Below are 9525 nucleotides of genomic sequence, written 5' to 3' on the forward strand. Positions count from 1 at the left end.
GCCGACTGGGCATTTGGGGTGGGAGGGACGTTACTGGGGCAGGCTTGAGTGAAAGTCTGAGCACTGGACCAGGGCAGAGGCGCCAGTATTCTAGGAACTGAACCTCAGTTTAACAATGCATACAATGGGTACAACACCCCAAGAACGAGGCTTGCTGGAGTTAGCGGCAAGGCGCACGCTGTCTGCCTACTTCAGGGCAAGTCCACACTCTGGCCCCTGAACCCCGGGACTGGCTGGGCTGAGAAGGTTAATTAAGGTGTCCTACATGGCCCCGTTTCAATTTTCCTTCCTTAGGGAAGCCGTCCACGACTACCAAGACAAAAGACGCGGTCAGTTTCCTCCTAGGGGCTGAGGCGGGGAGGACTGCACCCGGGACCCGCAGCCCGGGAAGGACCCTGCGCCGCCTCCACCTCTCGATTGGGCTGCGGGAGCTCCTGGTGGCCACCAGGTGGCGATGAAGACGCGCCTGCCTTGCCAAGCTGGGCGGGGCTGGACTCGTCCTGGCCAAGGGTCAGCTCCAGAAGCCTCCCCATACCGATTTAGAAGATTTTTGAACCAAAAAAAAAGTACTAGGTTCAAAAGACAGAAAACAAGAGTCAATACATGTTAAATTAATAACCACCAATCATTATTGATTTATGAACTGGCCCCATCCCTCTCTGAGGTGGGATTCCAGAGCCGCAGGGAGGGCCTGACCAAGCTGGGTTAGAGGAAAAAGAACTGTGTGTGGTGATTCCCAGAGCATGGAGGTTTATTTAGGCCACAGTGAGAGGTGGGTAGAATTTGGAGGGCAGGGAAGAAGGAATTCTAGGCTGGGGGGAGGGACTAGTCTTAACAAGTACAGAGCAGGACCTCATCCTCTGGGTACGAGGGTGGAAGAGATGGCGATGGGGGTGATGCCCCAGTGCTGCCCAGCTTGGAACTGGCCACGGTTTGTCTCAGATGGTCTCAGGGACATTGAAGGAGGGTGGTCCATCACCACGGTGTCCTGGCTGCACTGCAATCACACTCGGGCCTCAAGAAATACTGAGGGGCCACTGTGGGCTGTGCCCAGTTCTATGGATACAGTGGGCCTGCCTGTCTCCTCCCAGCCTACCACCATCCACAGCTCCCCACAGCCCTTGAGACAAAATCTGGGGCCTCACTCTGAACTTGCTTGTCAATGGCAGCCGGACATCCCCCTGCAGATGGCAGTCAGGGAACTGTGTTGGTCGTGTGCGATGGACGAGACCTCCAAGCTCCTTGGGTCAGAAAAGCAGAGATAAGGAGGTCTTGGCCCGGAAGTTAGGGCGGGCTGGGTGGTGACTCTGATCTGAGAGCACAGTGGGAGGGGGGAGCACCCAGGGAGACCCAGGACTTGACGCCCCTCCCAGCCCAGACTTAATCAAGGGGGGGGGGCGTGCTGGGAGGCAGGTGTCAAAATATAATTTCCAAAAAGCTAAAATCATGACTCTCATACAATTAGAAATGAACATTTGTCAAAGATTTAGTTCAACTCATTAATTAATGAGGGACAGTAAGGGTAAAAGTGATGTAAAGAACATTCGCAGAACTGGGGTTTATATAGTCCACTAAAAAATGCTAGGATAAGATTTCTCAATTCAATGTATAAAATCTGAGTAATGTCCTATGAGACAATCAAGAGTAACCTTCAATGTTATCTTTTGTATCAGACACAAATCCAGAAGTTAACCTGTAACTTCACCAAGTCTGAGCCCTTCATTAAGAGTAAATAGGGGCCAGCCGAGTGGCTCAGCTGGTTAAGAGCTCACTTGGGAGCACCAGCTCTGAGCAGCAGGGCTGCGGTTCGGATCCCACATTGAGGGCCAATGACGCTCACCCTCTACAGCTAAGATGATGAACAACAGTTCGACCTGGAGTTGGGCTGCTGTGAGTCGTTGGCGACAATGTAGGCTGCAGCAGGGCTGCAGTGGGCTGCCGTGAGCTACGTGAGTGGCTGGCAGCCAGTGTGAGCGACTGGTAGCTGGTGTGAGCTACCAGGAGCCGCTGTGAGCGGCCGACCAATGACTGACGACCGATTGCCTCACCCGGGAAGAGCACAATGATCATACCAACATGGGCCAGTGAAGCGATGTCCTCCACAATTAGACTGAACAACAAAACAGCAATTCGTCTACCTGTCTGTTTCCCTTCCCCGATTCCCCAATGCTGTTACCCTCCCCCCAATTCCCCAATAAAATCTTTAAAAAAACAACAAACAACAAAAAAACAAAAAAACAAACAAACAAAAAGAGTAAATAGCAAAGCAAACACAAGTTTCCTGAAGAGAACCTGAATAGACATTTCTCCAAAGAAGACAGACAGATAGCCAACAGGTACGTGGAAAAAATGCTCAACATCACTAATCACCATGGAAATGCCACTCAATCAAAATCACAGTAAGGTATCACCTGGCACCTGGCAGAATGACTCTTATAAAAAAGAGGAGGGGGCATTTGAGATCTTACTCCCCAGCATATAGCATATGTCATCAGTTTGGGTCAGATAAACTCTTGTAAAAAAAAAAAAAAAGAAAAAGACAAGATAAATATTGGCGAGGATGTGTAGAAAAGGGAACTCCTGTGCACTGTTGGTGGGTTTGTAAATTGGTACAGCCACATGGAAAACAGTGTGAAGGTTCCTCAAAAAGTTAAAAATAGAACTATATGATCCAGCAATCCCACTTCTGGGTATTCATGGAAGAAAATAAAAAACAAGAATTCAAAAAGATACATGCACCCCTATGTTCCCTGCAACAGCCAAGATATGGAAGCGTCCTAGATGTCCCTCAATGGATGAGTGGATAAAGAAGACGTAGCATATACAAAGGGTGCCAGAAAAAGGTATACACATTTTAAGAAAGGAAAAAACAGTATTAAAATTGTAATACTCAATATATAATACCGATATAATAATAATATATACCGATAACAAAACATGAATACAAGTCGTACGTATACATTTTTTTGGCATCCCTGGTATATACAATACAATACATGACTCAGCCATAAAAAGGAATGAAATCTTACTATTTGGATGGACCTAGAGGGTATGATGCTGAGTGAAATAAATCAGAGAAAGACAAATACCTTATGATCTCACTTATATGTGGAATCTACAAAACAAAATAAATGAACAAAGAAAACAGAAACAAACTCATAGACACAGAACAAACTGATGGTTGCCAAATGAGAGGGGGGCTTGGGGGGCTGAGTGGAAAAGGGGAAGGGACTAAGAAGTATATTCTTCCAGTTACAAAGTAAGTCAAGGGCATGTAAGGTACAGCATAGGAAACAGAGTCAATAACATTGTAATGACCATGTACGGTGACAGATGGGTACTAGACTTATTGTGGTGATGACTCTGTGAGGTATATGAATGTTTAACCACGATGTTGTACTCCTGAAACTAATATAATATTGTATGACAACTGTAATTAATTTTTAAAAGTTTCCTAAGATTGAATCATCCTTAGGACTACACAAGGTAGCCATTCTCTGGGCCTCATTTCCAGGCTCCCCATGGTTTTTCCTAACACAGGGGCTGTGGGGCCTCAGCTGAGCCCTGCCGCATACTAAGATTGGGAACCATTCTCCCCCTTTCATGATTCAGTCTCCGTAGCTAAAGGGCTTGGACCACAACTTCCAGCTCTGACAGTATCTTTCACCTCCCCCCAGGTTGATTTTACCTCCAAATATATACCCAAAACTCCCACTCTATTTCATCCCACCCCTACTGTTGCCCCACTCTGGTCCAACTGCCTTAGGGACCCCTGGAAGGTAGTGACAATTGGGTTCAGAAGGTCTTGAAGCAGCTACTGTCCCCAGCTCTGTCCCCAGGAAGGCTTGGCCTCTCTCTGGGCCTCTATGTTTCTAGTTGGGCAAAAAGGAAGGGTGGAGGGGGGGCTGTGGCGGCCCCCGCCCGCTGTTGGGCAGAGGCCTCCAGACTTGAGAGTTTGGGAATCCCCCTTTACCTTGATTACACTGGATTTCATTCAGTATAAATGGATTGAGCCAGTGGGGGAAAGAGACCTGATAAGCTCCTGTTGATCAGGAAACAAGGTCTGGTTTCAGAGAAAGGGAGAATCAGAGCCTTTTGTGGATTCAGCAGTGAGTAATTGGGCGGTTGATGGGTAATGTCTGCCACAGGTACAAAAGCAAGTGTAGGCGTGTGTTGTGCATTTGCCCACCCTGGTCAAGTAGACACAGCACGCCACGGGGTCAGGAAAGCCCACACTCTGGTCCCGCGCTCGCCACTGCCTTGCGGAGCGAGCTAGTGAAATGTCTGTAGACATTGAAAGTCGTGCATTTACACTGATGGCTCACAGCACTCACTTCCCTCCCTTTCCATGTTTGTAACTCCCTTCTCTGCCAGCGAGAACCTGGCTGCTGCTTCCCCAGCGTACCCACTTGTTTTCTCCAACGCCCAGTGCACCCCGTCTCATGTGGCCACTGCCCTCCCTTTGCTGTGCAGACACCCTCCTGTCCTGCTGAGCCACGCTGCCTCCCTGGGGGTGCCTCCTCACCCCATCTGGGCTTGGACCCCTCACCCTTCCTGCCAAGATGTGCTCATCACCCCAACTGACCTCTCTCCCCAGCCTGACTCCCCGAGCCAGCCACTCCTGCAACCCCCCCACGGGAGCCCCTCCCCCCACTCAGACACCAAGGCTCCCCCACCCTGTGCCTGGATGTCCCCCTTGCTCTGCCCCAGCTAATGGCGTTAGGAAGCGATTGTTCTGGAAGGGAGAGGATAGAACTGGCAAAGGGGAGAGGAAGGAGGAGGTCTTCTCTGTTTCTTGCTTTATCTTGAAAAATGATGCCAAGCGTACATTTTACTCTATAATTACCTAATGCACTTCCTTTCACTTTAACACAATACAGTGTTTTCCAGACACGTCTCCAGGTAGAATTGCAGCCCAGGAGGGGGACCTGCTGTTTCCAGGCCTGCGTGTCTGGGTCTAGAGACAGAGAGCCCAGGCCTCCACTTGGGAAGGCGGGTAGGGCAGGGAGGGGATGGGGTGCCCTGGGGGAGGGCTGGGCAGGGCTGGGGCCTCCAAGAGGGACCTCCTCCCCGCTCCTCTTCCCTTCCTTCCTGAGACAATGGGCTGCCGTCTGCGGCTTGGAGATAAGGGGCCCAGTCAGGGCAGAATCACAGCCTCTGGGCTGCTGCTTGGGGGAGGAGGGCCCCCCGTGCAGCAGAGGCCCCTGGCAGCCTCCAGGTCCCTTCACTCAGAGAAAGGAAGGTGCTGAGAGCCACACCCCGCTCCCCATCACGGAGGCCCTGGTGGCTCCAGGCAGTCACACAAGGTTGATGTTTTACTGTTAGTGTTTTTTGTTTTTTTTTTAAATTGAGGCTTAACATACCCAAACTGCACAGACCGTCAGTACGACTCTGTGTTGAGACGTGTGTCTGGGCCAGGATGTCCACCCCTGTGGCGGGCAGCCCGCCAGGTGAGGCTTGGCCTGGTTTGAGGGGGGAAAAAAAACTAAAATTTCTCAGTAATTTTTATTGATGACATGTTGAAATGATCATATTTTAGACATAGGAATGAGTTAAAATATATTATTAAAGTTGATTTTACTTGTTCATTTTTACTTTTTTAATGTGGTTGCTGGAACATTTAAAGTTGTATGTGTGTCTGGTATAGAATATTTCCAGCCCCCGGAACCCCCCTTGAACCCCATCCTGCCAACACCTCCCCAGAGGCCGCTTGGCTGTGGTCACCCTAGGCTAGCCTGACTGTACTTGAACTTCAGGTAAGTGTGCTGGCACAGCAACTGCTCTTTCCTGTCCTGTGGAGTCGTCCCTATGTTCACATCGCCGCTCGCTCGTGGGCCCTGGATGGGGTGTGGGGACACAGTGGCCACCACAACTGCCCGGCTGTGGCCTTGGGGAGCTCATACACGGTGGAAATGATGGCAAGGAGTCTGAGGGGAAGCAGAGAGGACGGGGGCAGCTTCTAAGGCGCCCTCTGTTAGGACTTGGCCTTGCCTTGGTGTTACCCATAAACCCCATACTTAGGCCAGAGACCAGGCTGGGGACACTGCAGCCCTCTGGCCTTCCACGACCCCTGCTAGGGGCTGGCCAGAGCTGCTGGGGGCGCGGGTACCGAGAGCATGTCCAAGCCTTGCCCCCCATCTTCCCATCAGCTGCTTTTCTACTCCATCAGGGCCTCATGGGGTGGGTGGTGGGGTGAGAGGATGATGGGCATCAGGGGACGGTGGGGTCAGCCCAGCGTGTCCTTGGTCTTAGCAGAATGTAGTTCCCAGGGGCCTATCTGGCCCTGCTCACCTCCCCTCTTCCCCGCCCTCAAATGGTGTCAAAGGTCTTCTCCCAGCACAGAAACTGCTTCCCAGGCACATCCTCTGGGCCCCACTCTGCCCTTGTGACCCTCAGAATCTGGGGCTCCCCACCCTGTCCCCTCCTGTGAGTTCACGCCCCCGTTTCAGCCCCAGGCCTGCTATTCCTGTTCACCTCCTCCAGGCAGCAACTGGAACGCTTCCCGCTCCCGCTCCAACCTTCCTTGGCTCCCCCATGCCCTCAGGAAAAACCAGACCTGCAGGTGTGGCCTTGCCCACAGCCTCTCCCCGCCCAGGCACCCCAGGTCAAACTCCAGCTGATCCCTGGGCCCCTCCTCCCAGTGCCGAGATCACCTTTTTCAGATCATTTCTCCCAAAACCCTGTGAGGTGTGAGGGAGCAGTATTGTACCCATTTCACAGATGACAAAATTGAGGCAAGAGGAAGAAAGAAAGTTAGAGCCTGAACCCAGGTGGCTGTACACGCCCCACTGCCCCTCTCAGAGACTGATTTCGTGTCTGTGTGCTGACCTCTATTTCTTTGGCAGCTTTGTTGAAAATCAAATGACTGGATACATCCATCTGAGCTGTCCATTCCATCCCAGCGGCTTGCCTGTCAGTCCTATTCCAGAGCGCCACTGTCTTCATTGCCGTGGCGTCTTAGTCACAAGTCTGGCTGCATCCGTTTTCCCATGTTGTTCTATTTACTTCCCCTCCCCCAGCCCAGGCCCCCACCCTTCTACTTTTTGTCTCTATGTATGTGACTTCTCTAGGGACCTCATATAAGTGGAATCATACAGTATGTGTCCTTTTGTAATTGGCTGATTTCACTTAGCATAACGTCCTCAAGGTTCATCTACGTTGTGGCAGGTGTCAGAATTCCATTCCTTTTTAAGGCTGAAAAGTATTCTGTTGTACGATGCACATATCACATTTTATCTGTCATTCATCCATCAGTGGACACCGGGCTGCTCCCACCTCCTGGCGACTGTGAACAGCGCTGCTGTGGACATGGGGTGCAGGGATCCGTTTGAGACGCTGCCTTCAGTTCTTTGGGACACAGGCCCAGGAGTGGAATTGCTGGATCATGTGGTCATTCTAAAGGGCAGGGCTTTAGAGAGCATTTGAGATCTTGTTCCCCAGCATATGTCATCAGTTCTGGCTCAAATAAAGTCTTATAAAAATTCTCAAATAAATAAATGGCACCTATGCTACGTGGAATAACTCAGACAGAAAGACAAAAGCCACATGATCTCACTTAAATGTGGAATCTAAAGAACAAAATAAATCAGTAAACAAAACAGAGACAGACTCAGATCGGGGCCGGCCGAGTGGCTCAGTTGGTTAAGAGCTCGCTGAAGAGACAGACTCAGATACAGAGAACATTTTGAGGGTTGCCAGGTGGGAGGAGGGTTGGAGGATGGGTGAAAAAGGGGAGGGGATTAAGATGTACAAAGTGGTGGTTACAAAATAGTCATGGGGATGTAAAGTACAGCATAGGGAATATTGTAATAGCTATGCTGTCAGAGGGTACTAGATTTATCAGGGTGATCACCTCAGGAGTTATATAAATGTCTAATCACTGAATTGTACACCTGAAACTAATATAATATTGTATGTCAACTGGAATTGAAAAATGAAAAAAAAAATTAAAACACTAAAAAAATAAAGGGCATGGTTTTAGACTGGGGCAGGTTTTGTAGCTTGGCTGAGAAGTGAGGGAATGTCGGCTGGAAGGCTTTGGAAAAAGGTTTCTTTGATTTATAAAAATAGCCCTCCACAAAGAGCTGCTGGATTCAGGGAGTCTGGAACCTGCATGAGAAAACAATCACATCCTAGTTGTCACCAACTGGATTCAGCAGTTCCCTCCTGTATGAACGTGAGCAACGAACCCCAGCATGGCCTGTGGCTTTGTCACCAACATCATCACCGGTGACTTCAGACCATATTACATTTATTGCAGAAATTTCTGAATATCATTCGGATTCAAGTCACACCGGTTCTTAATTCCACTAGATATTATTATTTAGTAATATTAATAAGAAACACATATATTAGCATATCATAATTAAGTAGGTTGATAACTTCAATGTTATTGATTTCCTTTGCAATCCTATGGGTTTTGTCTTATTATGTGTTTGAGAACATGATATTGAGAAGGGCATCCTAAGTTTTCAAAAGCCTAGTTTAGGGCTGGCCGTGTGGCTCAGGTGGTTAGAGCGTGTGCTCTTAACAAGGTTGCCGGTTTGATTCCCACATGGAATGGTGGGCTGCAGCCCCCCCCCACCCCCACCCCCCCGCAACTAGATTAAAAGCAGTAACTGGATTTAAAGCTGAGCTGCAACTAAGATTGAAGGACAACAACTTGACGTGGATCTGATAGGTCCTGGAAAAAACACATTGTTTCCCTCCCCCACCCCACCCCCAAAAAAGCCTAGTTTAGATAATGTTGGGAAGATCTGATGTCTGAACCCCTGGCAGCCACCTTGTGACTTTGAGGGGATTGGCCTGAGGGCAAAGCTGATTTAACAAAGATAGCAGACAGAGTAAGTAGGGTGGGGGAAGTTCCAGGGTCCTTTCCCAGCTATTATCAAAATTAACCAACCCTGGAAATCCCCTCTTCAGGACTTACTTCTTGTCATAATTGACGGCCTTGATGTTTAAACAGTTGAGTCAGTTTTCTGGTTTTTGCATTGAAGGTGTTGTGACAGAAAGAGGGTGCTTCCAAAGGGGTCCAGGAATGGCCTTGGGCAACCTGGGGGAGGACAGGGTCCTGCTGGCCTGTGCAGAGCCGTGTATGGATTAGCAAACGGTGTTCCTCTGGGAGCACAAAAAGTACCCTGGCTGGGGGCTTCAACTTCTGGCAAAAACGAAAGCCCCTTTACCTGCAGGCTGCCACAGCCCCCAAGCTGGGTGGCAAGGCTTGTCTTAGGGGGCTTGAGCTGGCTGGCTGTCACAACCCCCCCCACACCGCCTTTGAGCAGGCTACAACCTGTGCAGCCCCCCCTGCTGAGAATGGGTGGGCTCTGGAGGGGCATGTGATGATGGCAGGGCCTGAACCCAAGGCCTGCAACTCCCCCTCCCCTGCTGGGGATCTCACTCCCTCCGCCACAGAGCACTCTGCTTCTGTCATGCTCCAAAATGACCCTCATCCCCATCGGAGGAACCCATCAGTGCTCCAGAGCCTTGTAGTGTCCTGGCCAGGCACTGGGTGGGGGTACAGAGAGG

This window comes from Hipposideros armiger, unplaced genomic scaffold (assembly GCF_001890085.2).
Source record: "Hipposideros armiger isolate ML-2016 unplaced genomic scaffold, ASM189008v1 scaffold_33, whole genome shotgun sequence".
NCBI classification, from domain to species: Eukaryota; Metazoa; Chordata; class Mammalia; order Chiroptera; family Hipposideridae; genus Hipposideros; species Hipposideros armiger.